Source organism: Eschrichtius robustus, chromosome 14, assembly GCF_028021215.1.
Source record: "Eschrichtius robustus isolate mEscRob2 chromosome 14, mEscRob2.pri, whole genome shotgun sequence".
Lineage (NCBI taxonomy): Eukaryota > Metazoa > Chordata > Mammalia > Artiodactyla > Eschrichtiidae > Eschrichtius > Eschrichtius robustus.
The window spans coordinates 76,126,662-76,137,883 of NC_090837.1; positions in this window are offsets into that span (position 1 = coordinate 76,126,662).

An 11,222-nucleotide genomic window follows, 5' to 3' on the forward strand; every position below is an offset into this window, starting at 1 on the left:
GACCTACTCAATCAGAAGGGCTGGGGGTGGGGCTCAGCACGGGGTGTCTTCACACCTCCTGTGGGTTTCTTCCCTCTCAGACTAAGAAAGACTCCTCGCTAAGGCTCAACCTGCACCTCAGCTCCAGATCCCCTTGCCTTCACCACCGTGCTCCATCATGGTCCCATCTCTCCACCAGCAACTCTCTCTCTCAGCTGCCTCTTGACTTTTCCTCTGTTCTCCTTTCCGGCTAAATTGTTGGAAGTGGTAGCTTTTACTGCCCAGTCCCACGAAATTCACTGGTTCTCAACACCTTCTGCACATTGGAATCACTTTTACAAAGACAAATGCCTGGCTCCCACTCCCAGAAATTCTGATTTAATTTGTTTTGGATGCTGCCTGGGCAAAGGGATTTTTAAGAGTTTTCAGGTGGTTCTAATGACAGTCAAGGTTAAGAGTCGCTGCTTTAATTCCTTCCTTAGCTGCTCCCTCTCAGCCCCATCCTATTGAAATTGCCTTTTCCCTCTGGAGCATGGGGTGGTAACTGACTCTCCCCACATTGTTGTCCTCCGCTGTCCTCTCATTTTTCTCCTCTTGTTTTCTCAGCCTCGCTAACCACACCTTCTGCTTTCTCTTCCTGGTTCCTGAGTAAAACTGTAGCCTATTTCCCAGATCTCACCTTTCTTCTCAGCCATGCCCCCATCTCACCTCTTACTGCAATGTTAACTCTCAAATCCAATTCTAACCTTTAGACCCACCTTTCCACCTGCCAGAGAGGCAACCGTAGCGATCCCGCTAGGCCCTCGGGCCAACCTGCGACTCGTGTTACCATCCTTTCTTCCCAACCCCAACCCAGTTCCAACTTTCTGGCTTCCATCATACCTGGCACAAATTAAAAGCTGAATTCATACTGACTGAGCTGAATCACATCCTTGAGGAGTATATTACTCTTGGCCAGAGCTTTGTGGATTTCTAACCCCACAATCAGATATGGGCTTTCCCTCCTTTGAATAATAATAAAGACATTTGAAAACTTACTTTGTGCCAGGAAACTTGCCAAGTGCTTTACTTCTGTGATCTTGTCTGAGCCTCAGAGCAACCCTTTAAAGGAGGTTTGGATTTTAACTCTGTTTCACGGATGCACAAAATGAGGCTGGGGGGTGGGGGAAGAGGTGTTCTAGGTCAGAGAGCCAGTATTCAACCCAACTCTATCCCACGCTAGAGTCTAAGCACTTGCCAGTGGTTCCCAAATGTTAGTGGGTATCAGGATGAAGGGGATGCCAGGGGATGCTATTCCAGTTGGTCCACATGTGGGCCATGAGTCCTCATGTTTAATAAGTACCCCAGGTGGTATAGAGCTCATACTTTAAGAAACACTGCTCTGTGCTCCATGGCGTCTCAAAGTAAAGAGAAGACATCCATTGGGAGTGCCTTGGTCTCCTTCCTCCTCCTCCTTCCTGATGGGGCTTTCCATCATATACAAATGAGGAAGAACTTTGAACTTCCAAAGCATTCATCTGCACTTAAGAAGCTCCCCTCACTGCACCCTGTGTTATGTGTGTGCTAATATCCCTGGCCCCTCCTCAACACTAGGCTCTCAGGGCCTTGAAGGCAGGAACCACACCTGACCCATATTTGTATCCTCTGCACGTCCTAACACAATGCCTTGCACAAAATAGAACTCAAGAAATAGTAGGTGAATTGTGTGTTGGCTGGACCTAGTGATTTGCTTATAGCAAATAAAACATAGCAAAGGTGATGACGGGACACCACTTCCATGATTAGGTTATATGACTGTGACTTTTGTCTTGCTGGAATTTTCTCTGGCTCTTCTCATATGCTTGCTCTGATGAAGCAAGCTGACATATTGTGAACTGCCCTATGGAGCGACCCATGTGACAAGAAACTAAGGGTGGCCTCAGACCCTCAAGAAACTGAATTCTCCTAATAGCTAAGTGAGTGAGCTTGGAAGCAGATTCTGCACTAGTCAGGTCTTCAGACTCGACTTGAAGAACCACAGCCCCAGCTGAGACTTTGAGGGCAGCCACGTGATACACCCAGAAGCAGAGGAGCCATAAAAGCTGTGTCTAAATTAAACTGTGAGATGACAAATGTGTGTTGTTTGAAGCCACTAAGTTTGGGGGTAATTTGTTATGCAGCAATAGATGACTAATAAAATCACATACAAAAAGCGTCCTGTGGTGATGGACCCACTAGCAAGAACTTCAGCCTAGCAATTGCTCTCCTGCCCTTCATGGTAGGTTGGTTTCCCAAATGCTCTTACCTGCTAAGGCAGCGTCTTCAAACTGGGGTTTGTGGTCCACCGGTGTATGCCAAGACTTTTCAAGGAGTTGTTACTCCGTAGTTTGTTTTAAGACAATCAATTTCCAGATCCTAAGTGTCCATATCTAGTGGTAACTCTAAACACGACTTTGCCAGAAAACAAGCCTGAGTCGGGGGGCTCATCTCAGAGGGCCCTTCTCACTTCTTCTCCCACTTTGCAGAAGAAAACGCATTTCTCAATCCTCCTGAATAGTAGGGTGGTGCTTTCCTTGGGAAGCAAAAGCCTTCGGGGCACCAAACAAAGGACAATTGGAAAACTTCCTTGTTGAGAGTGAGTGACTCTGATGAAGGGACCACACATTCTGTTCAGGTTAGGTGGTTTCCAATTCTTTTATCAACAAAATTAAAGGAGGAACTAAGCCATTGTCACCTGACAGTTTATTAAAGATAAACTTTTGATGGATCACCATGTGATTTTTGGCAACTCGGAAGGAATTCAAAGAATTAAGGGACCCTGTTCTAACAAAACTTTCTTTACCGTCTACTTTTTTATGTAAGCAAATATATAACACTTATGTCTATAACAAAAATACAAATAGATTTTTGAAATTGTATAATAGCATTTGTGACCATTCATTTCAGAATAATTTTAATACTTGACCACTGCAAATTTTTAAAATATATTAATTTATATACATATTTTTGTTATAGATAAGTATTATATGGTGGTTCTTAAAGGAGTTTCTAGCACTAAAAAATGTAGGATAAGATTCTGTGGGGAAAATGGAACAGAATTCCAGGCTCAAGGGAAAAAATGAATGATTTAAAGAATTTGTGTGGTTGTTAAATGGGCAGTGGAGGGTATCAAATTGTTATGGCAGAGTCCATTGGGTTCACTTGATATAAGTTTTATTTTAAGCTGACAATATTTACGATATGCCAGAAATTACGTATTTTCCAACTATTTAAACTTATTAAAAATGTTCGTTATTAACCTAAAAATGTGTGACGACATACATGGTTTTTCAAAATTCCTTTAGAGAATTTGAGAACAAGAAAGTCTGAAGCCCATGGAGCGAAGGGCATCTGCTTCCACGACCTCCCAAATTAGATCTTTATTAGAAATTCAGGATTTAAAATGGTGTTAAGAGCCTGACGCTGTGGGACACTTTCACATTTGCAGTTCATTCAGTGGTCATCTCCGAGTCCCGCTTAGGGCAAAGCAGACTTATTTTTCACCTGTTCTGAGTTAGCACTCAGCCTGAGTGCAGATTTAAGCCGTGACTTCTGTCACTGTTTGTCAGGGAGGGACAGTGACACAGACCCTAGCCTGGATTTCCCACCGGCCACTCCTCTGTGGGATGCAGGTGGGTGGTGATGAGGGCGGAAGCCATGACGCATGAGGATGGTTGAAAACCACTGGGGTGATTTGATTTGGGTAAGAAAAGACTCTGGGCGCTGAGGACTGGTGAGAGATTCGGACATCAAAACTATTTTCAAACACTTGAAAATCTGTCATGTGAAAGAGGGATTAGGCTGGGTCTGGTTACTGGAGGCCAGACCACAGGGAGGAAGTGTCTGGGTGATAGATATTGTACAACCATGAAAAACAACTTCTAATAAAGACTAAGAGAGGCATCTCATGGAAAAGTGAGCTTGCTGTCCCTGGGGGAATTCAAGCAGAGGCTGGATTATCACTGCCAAGGATGCTGTAGATTCTGCCACTGGGTGGGGGTGAGCTGCACCACCCCTGGGAGTCAGTGGCTGTGCCCCGGTGGCTGCCTTCCATACACCTGGCTCACGACATCAAACAAAGTTTAGAGCTGTTGTCACAAATGCTGTATTGATAACCTCAAGCGAAGAAAACCCCCCCTGTCAAAGCTTGCTCCGTGGGAAGGTTTGATAGCAATGCTTTACAACTCAGTAAGACCGAAAGTCCTGTGTTCCCTTTAGGGGGGTTTCATTTAAAGCTTGACTTTAATCCTAAATGGAATGAAAGGCTTTGCTTCCTACTGGGCATCCTGACTCTGCCGCAAAAGGGTTGGGTTCTTTTCTTGGGGGAAGTGGGAGAGAAAAGAGTGGAGTTTACACTTTCCCAGAACCTCCAAAACCTCTGGTCATGGAAGCTCTTCCAAGACCCAAGGCCTATTGAGTAAATAACTGTAATGACCCTCCCACTCCCTCCCCCACCCCACCCCCCACCTCCAGGATGGAGTGACCCATCTATTGGAGTTTGGTTGGAGAGGAAACAGGAGAAAAATGAGGTGGTATGGCTCTGAGTAAACACAATGTAATCACCTGCATGCCCACAGGCTATAACCACCTCCCCCCCACAACGTAACCCTGAGACTCTAGTCCTCCGATCACTGCCCATCTCACTGTCACTTGCTCTCAAGTAAGCAGCTGCAGGATCCCTTTCCGGAGGATTCCCAGGGACATGTATAGTTTAGCCCTAGCATCTTGCGCCCTCTTCTGGACACTTTTCCCAACGGCTAGTTTTATTTTTGCTTTTTCTCTCATTTTCAATATTCCATAATTTTCTGATCTTCCAAAGTCATAACTGGAAGATCCTTAAAGAGATCAATATCCAACCTTCTCATTTGACAAATGAAAAAACTGAGGCTCCCAGAGGAGACAGACCTGCCCAAAGTCACACTGCTGATTGGTGGCTGAGCTGCTCTTGGCCTGGACATTTCTGGGAAGAACTAGGAAGTGGATAGGGGTTCACGAGTCCTGCTTGAGTAGCAGAGAATTTCACTCACAATCTCCACCTACTTGCCTTGTTCACAAAGCATACCCTTCACCCCCTCTCACCTGTTAATAAAATTGAACCATTAAACCGAGATCTCACTGTGGGGCTCAAGTTTCTGTCTGATTCCAGATGAGACTTTCTCCTGTTCTGAGATGGAGAGGGAATCAGAACCAGAGGGTGGGCTGAGGATAGATCTCAGGGCTTGTATTAATTACACAACCTTGTAAATTAATAAAAACTGCTTGGAATATGCTGTCTGCTTCCAAATCCTACCCATCCTTTAAGACCATGATTGGCTACACGCTAGAATCACCTAGGAATCACTTCAAAAGGGCTGATCTCTGTGTCTCATCCCAGAGTCTCTGGCTGAGGTCTTTACACTCCCAGGTAATTCTAAAGCGGAGCTACTAAACCTCTGCTTTTGGTCTTACCCCCTGTCCCACCTTCTCCATGAAGCCTTCCTCCACTGCATGGATACACTGTATATGTTTCTATTCTATTTGGTACCTGGGATTGACGATATCTTTAATATACTTTGAAATGCTTCAGTACATGTACTTATTTTGCATTTTAATTCTAGGGGTAGCCAGATAATATGCTATCAAGAATTTACATTGCAGGGTTTGGTCAGCTGGCATATCAGAAAAAGCCACATCCCATACACAGCCTACAGCTTCTTCTGCTATTCATATCTGAATCAATAACCAAGTCTTGGCTAATTAGCACACCAATGTCCAAATGAGTTGTTATAGGTTATCTCCCAGGAGCTGATCAAGGACCAGTCCTTTCTTTGGAATGTGTAGGGTTTGAGCACCCCAAGCCTGCTGACTTAACCCTTTACTATAACAATCCCCTAAACAGAATATACTCTTTTACTTAATCTGGCTTTAATGAAGCAAACTTATCATTAATAGTTTCAAAATCTACCTCTGGAAAAAAATGAACCATTAAAGAAATACATTAAAACATGTATATAGGGACACACATTTTTCCTTTGGCCTCAGGCTCTAATCTGGCCCAGCCCAACACTGTCAGACCTTTATTTAAAATTTTGAAATTTCATTCCTCATGGATTTTTGGCATGAATTTTGATTTTTACAAATATTATTTATCATGATTACTGAGTATTTGGTGCCCCTTAAGTTTTGTACCCAAGGCTAGTGCCTCACTCACCACACCCTAATCCTGGTCCCCTAACCATCAGGGCTGTTGCTTCTCATTTTTCTTTCTTTCTTTTTTTTTTTTTTTGCATCCATATTCCATTGATTTTAATACTTTTTCATCACATTATAGAATTATAAGACTGGGATATAATGGGCAAACTTTTATAGTACCATAGAAAGTCTACTGTTTCTTCTTTTTCTTTTTTTATATTCATTTTTAAAAATTTTTTATTTTATATTGGAGTATAGTTGATTAACAATGTTGTGTTAGTTTCAGGTGTACAGCAAAGTGATTCAGTTATACATATACATGTATCTATTCTTTTTCAAATTCTTTTCCCATTTAGGTCATTACAGAATATTGAGCAGAGTTCCCTGTGCTATACAGTAGGTCCTTGTTGGTTATCTATTTTAAATATTGTTGCTTCTCATTTTTCTAACCTCAGATAACACCGAATCTGAAAGGCTTCCCTCATCACCCAGCCTATGATAGCACCCTCCCGTTTCGTTTAATCACTTCACACTCTGAAATTGCCTTATTCATATTCTTATTATTTTCTGTCTATCCCTTCCTCCCAACCAATATAAGCTTCATAAAAGCAGAAACCGTGTCCATCTTATTCACTGCTGAACTCCCAGACTTCAGAAGAGTGTCCCTCGCATAGTAGATGCTCAATAAATGTTAGTTGCTTTGAGCCTCTGCCTGGGGACTGAAGCATTTTTGTCAGGGTGGACACAAAAAGCGGGCACCCAGGTGAGGTTCTCTCTATTATGACTGCCAAGCTGCCCTCTGTGGCTTGGGGAAGGGGGGGCATCCAGTGGCTGAAAGGACCCACAGAGACAAATCCAGATGGAACATTAGACTCGAAGGAAGCCTCTAGCTATTTCCAATTTTACTAGTTTAACAAGAGCTGTTTACAGAGCACAGACAAGTTGCACTCCTGTCAGAGTGCAGAAAACACCTTGCATATTCAAACTTCACGTCATTCAAATTAGCTACATGTATACTCTCCAGCTTTGCAGAAAACACCCCTTTCCCACCACCTCTGAGCTTATTAAGAGATACTTTGGCCTGTGGTCTGTCCTGGGAAAATGATTCATCCTTTCCTGGTGGTGATTTGTGTTTCTAGGCACCTACTATTAAAATACAAACCTCTAAAGGAAAAGGCAGGAACAAGTCATCAGATGTGAATGTTTGCATTTTAATGCCTGTGATTCTGAGTCTTGTGTTGCTTTCTGGCTCTTGCCCAGTCGTCACCGCCATTCTTTCCAGACCCAGAGTCCTCATGGGGTGTGACCCCATCCTTCTCCTTCTGGCCTCCTGCTTGCCTCTGCACGCTTCCTAACGCCCAAATCTCTCCTTCTGTCCCCTAGATCTGCCCGTGCACAACCCTCTGACAACTTCCTGCCTCACTCAAGGTACCAGCCAGGGTCCTCCTCACAGTGGCCTTGGCTCTGCTCCCTCCCGCTCCGCTCCAGCTGCCCGCCCTGGCAAACCTCACGGTCAGTCCCTCTTGGGTGCCTTTTCCGTCTCCTCCGTGGTTTTCACCCCCTCACCTCCTCAGGGCTTCTCCCATGAGGTCTTCCTGTCTGCTTCATTTAAACCTGCACATCCCCTTGTCATTCCATATCCCACCCCCCCTTTATTTTTCTCTATACCGTTATCACAGTATAGCATATTATATTTTTTCCATATTTATTTGTTTATTGTTTCCCCCCCTTGTGTGAATGTTAAGCTGTTTTATTCTCTTCTAGGGGCAGCCTCACTTAATTCTGGTTCTTTCCAACATGAAGAGGTAGTCTGGGTGATGTATTAGTTCCCTAGGGATGGCTGCCGTGACAAAGAACCACAAACTGGGTGACTTAAAACCATGGAAATGTACTGCCTCACAGTTCTGGGGGCTAGAAACCCCAAATCTAGGTGTCAGCAGGGCCATGACCCCTCTGAAGCCTGTAAGGGAGGACCCTTCCTTGCCTCTTCCACCTTCTGGTGGTTTCCCAGCAAAACCTGGCATCCTGGGCTTGCAGCTGTATCACTCCACTCTCTGCCTTCATTGTCACATGGCCTTCTCCCTAGTGTGTCTGTGTCCCTCTGTGTCCTTTCCTCTTTTTATAAGGACACCAGTCACATTGGATTAAAGGCCGACATACTCCAGTGTGACCCATCTTATCTAATCACACTTGCAGTGAACCGATTTCCAAATAAAGTCACATTTTGGTACTGGGGGGATTAGGACTTCAATGTAACATTTTTTGAAGGGAACAGAATTCATCCCATAAAAGGTGATATCTCAGGATGTCCTTGTCCAGTGGCTGTTCTGTCCCATCAAGACAAAGACATGGGGCTGGAGACAAAGGCTTCCTTCTTGTCTTCACCATTTATTCTACAAGGATTTACAGGGCCAGGCATTTGCTATCACTGAGACAAAAAAGTGACAGGCAAGCCCCTCCCCCAAGGAGTGCCCAGGCTCGTGATAGCACCGACTGAGCAGTGATCACACTGCCGGTGTTTTGGTCCTGTGCAAGCCCACACGTGAGAGGGGGCTCCTCCTCTCCATGGCCATCTGTCAGCAGCCACCTGCCGGCACCTCCCATAATATTTGCACCCCCAGCCTTGGCAGCTTTGCAGTGTGGGGAGGCATAGCGTTTAGGATTTCATCTTTATGCTCTAGCTAAAAGTTTACGGTCTACTTTCTCCTTCAACATGTGTTACTCCATAAATTAGGCTGTAAAATTTTCACGTACACAAAAATTTGAAGAACCCAGACAAAATTCTAATTTGAAAAGATGCATGCACGCCTATGTTCATAGCAGCACTATTTACAATAGCCAAGACATGGAAACAACCTAAACGTCTATCGACAGATGAATGGATAAAGAAGATGTGGTACATATATACACAATGAATATTACTCAGCCATAAAAAAGAATGAAATAATGCCATTTGCAGCAGCATGGATGGACCTAGAGATATGATATCACTTATATGTGGAATCTAAAATATGACACAAATGAACATAACTACGAAACAGAAAAAGACAGACCTAGAGAACAGACTTGTGGTTGCCAAGTGGGAGAAGATGGTGGAGGGAAGGATTGGGAAGCTGGAATTAGCAGATGCAAACTAGTATATATAGGACGGATAAACAACAAGGTCCTACTGTATAGCACAGGGAACTATATTCAATATCCTGTGATAAACCATAATGGAAAAGAATATGAAAAAGAATATATATATGTATAACTGAATCACTGTGCTATACAGCAGAAATTAAACACAACATTGTAAATCAACTATACTTCAATAAAACAGTTTTTAAATATTTTTAAAGTTGAAGAAACATGACAGGGTCAGGTTCATCCTCCCCTTTTATAACATCCTCCCATCAATTAGCCCCTCCTCTCCTAAAGTTAATCAGTAGTGTGGATGGGAAAATTGCTGGCTGCTTGGCAATAATGATCAAACATAGTAATGCACGTCTCCTTTGACCTAGAAATTCCACTTTAGGGATACACTTTCCTGATATGCTCATAAGTTCGTTCATGGCAGCACGATGTGAAATAACAAAAGACTGGAAACCACCTGAATGTCCAGCTGCAGGAGTCTCCTGCCGGCATGAAGCTCTAAGGTTTGTCCATGGAGATATCGGTCCAAGCCTGGGTGGTAGCCATCTCAGAGGTTACTTCACCAGAACGTTTTCTGGTGAGGAGAGAGCATTGCACACATAAGAACAGTTGAGTTTGGGGTCAGAAAAGAGAGACAGGAGAGCTGGTTGTGGATGAGGGGAGAGTAGGTAGCTATGTGTCCTAGTGGGAGAAAAAGTCATGAGAGACATGTCCAGGGGTGGCGGTTATGGAGGGGGACCCTGCCCACAGGGTGCTGGGCTGGGAGGAGAGATGATGTCATGGGGGGAGGGGGTCTGAAAGTGGACACAGGAACTGACAGAGAGAAAACTTGATTTTTGAATTTTTACTGTCGTAAGCCAAGGTGGCTTGGGTGACACCTCTTACAAGAAATGTAATTTCTCTGCTAATAAATGGAAAAGACCCTCTTCTTCCTGACAGTGCAGACCCCTGTATTTAGCACCCATTTTGGAGAAAGCACATTCAGTCTGAGTGGTTCCCTCCCTAACCTGTTTACTGAACAGAAATTTCTCTGGTTCTTGGCCCTAGACTTAGGATTTGATTTGCAGCATTTACAAAGAAGTGATTTGTTATTTTGTCTAATTGCTCTAAATCCTTATCTGGCTCTATTTTCCCCATCCCAGTTTCCCACAAATCACTCTGAGCTGCGTCCAGCTTCTCTCCCCCTGTCAGGTGCCAGACCCTGGCTTCCCAGGGCTGGAGCAAGACTCTGCAGTTAGCCCTTTGAAAAAAAGAGCTAGAGTGGCCACAGCCAGGTCCTGGGAGCCCGGGGCCTGCAGGGGAAAAGCAATGTGTCTGGGTTTGCAATGCAGGGATGCAGGGAGAGGTGTGTGCCTATGTGCACAGCAGAGCTTAGGAATTTCACGATTAGCAGCATGCTAAATTCACACACACACACACACACACACACACCCTGGGGCAGCCAACCATGCGCAGAGTATTCTGTAGAGAAACAGTGGTACTTCTCCTCCTGTCTCACTCAGACTGTAACTATAAACACAGAGAGTTGAAGGACTGAATCCATCACTCCAGGACTTCCTCCACGTGAATCGGGACCATTAAGCATTTATTCAAAGCCCGCCACGGGCATGGTGTTCATCCTGAGTACCTACCTACATTTTCACATGGGGATTCCCAACAAAATGGGGATTTTATTGTTTGCTTTTATTTTTTGATTGAACTCCTTAGTTCAGCAGTTTGAACTAAGTAGTTCAAAATTCTGCAACCTAAAAAAAAGTTCTAGAAAACACTGCTGCTCCAAAGTGGAACGTTAGAAAGAGCCCTGGATTTGGAGACAGACAGCTCCAGTTCTAATCCTGACCTTCCCGGCTGCCTGACCTTAGGGTCTAAGGGACTAAGTCACTCTGGCCCTGAATGTCTTCATTTGTAAACTTTGTTTA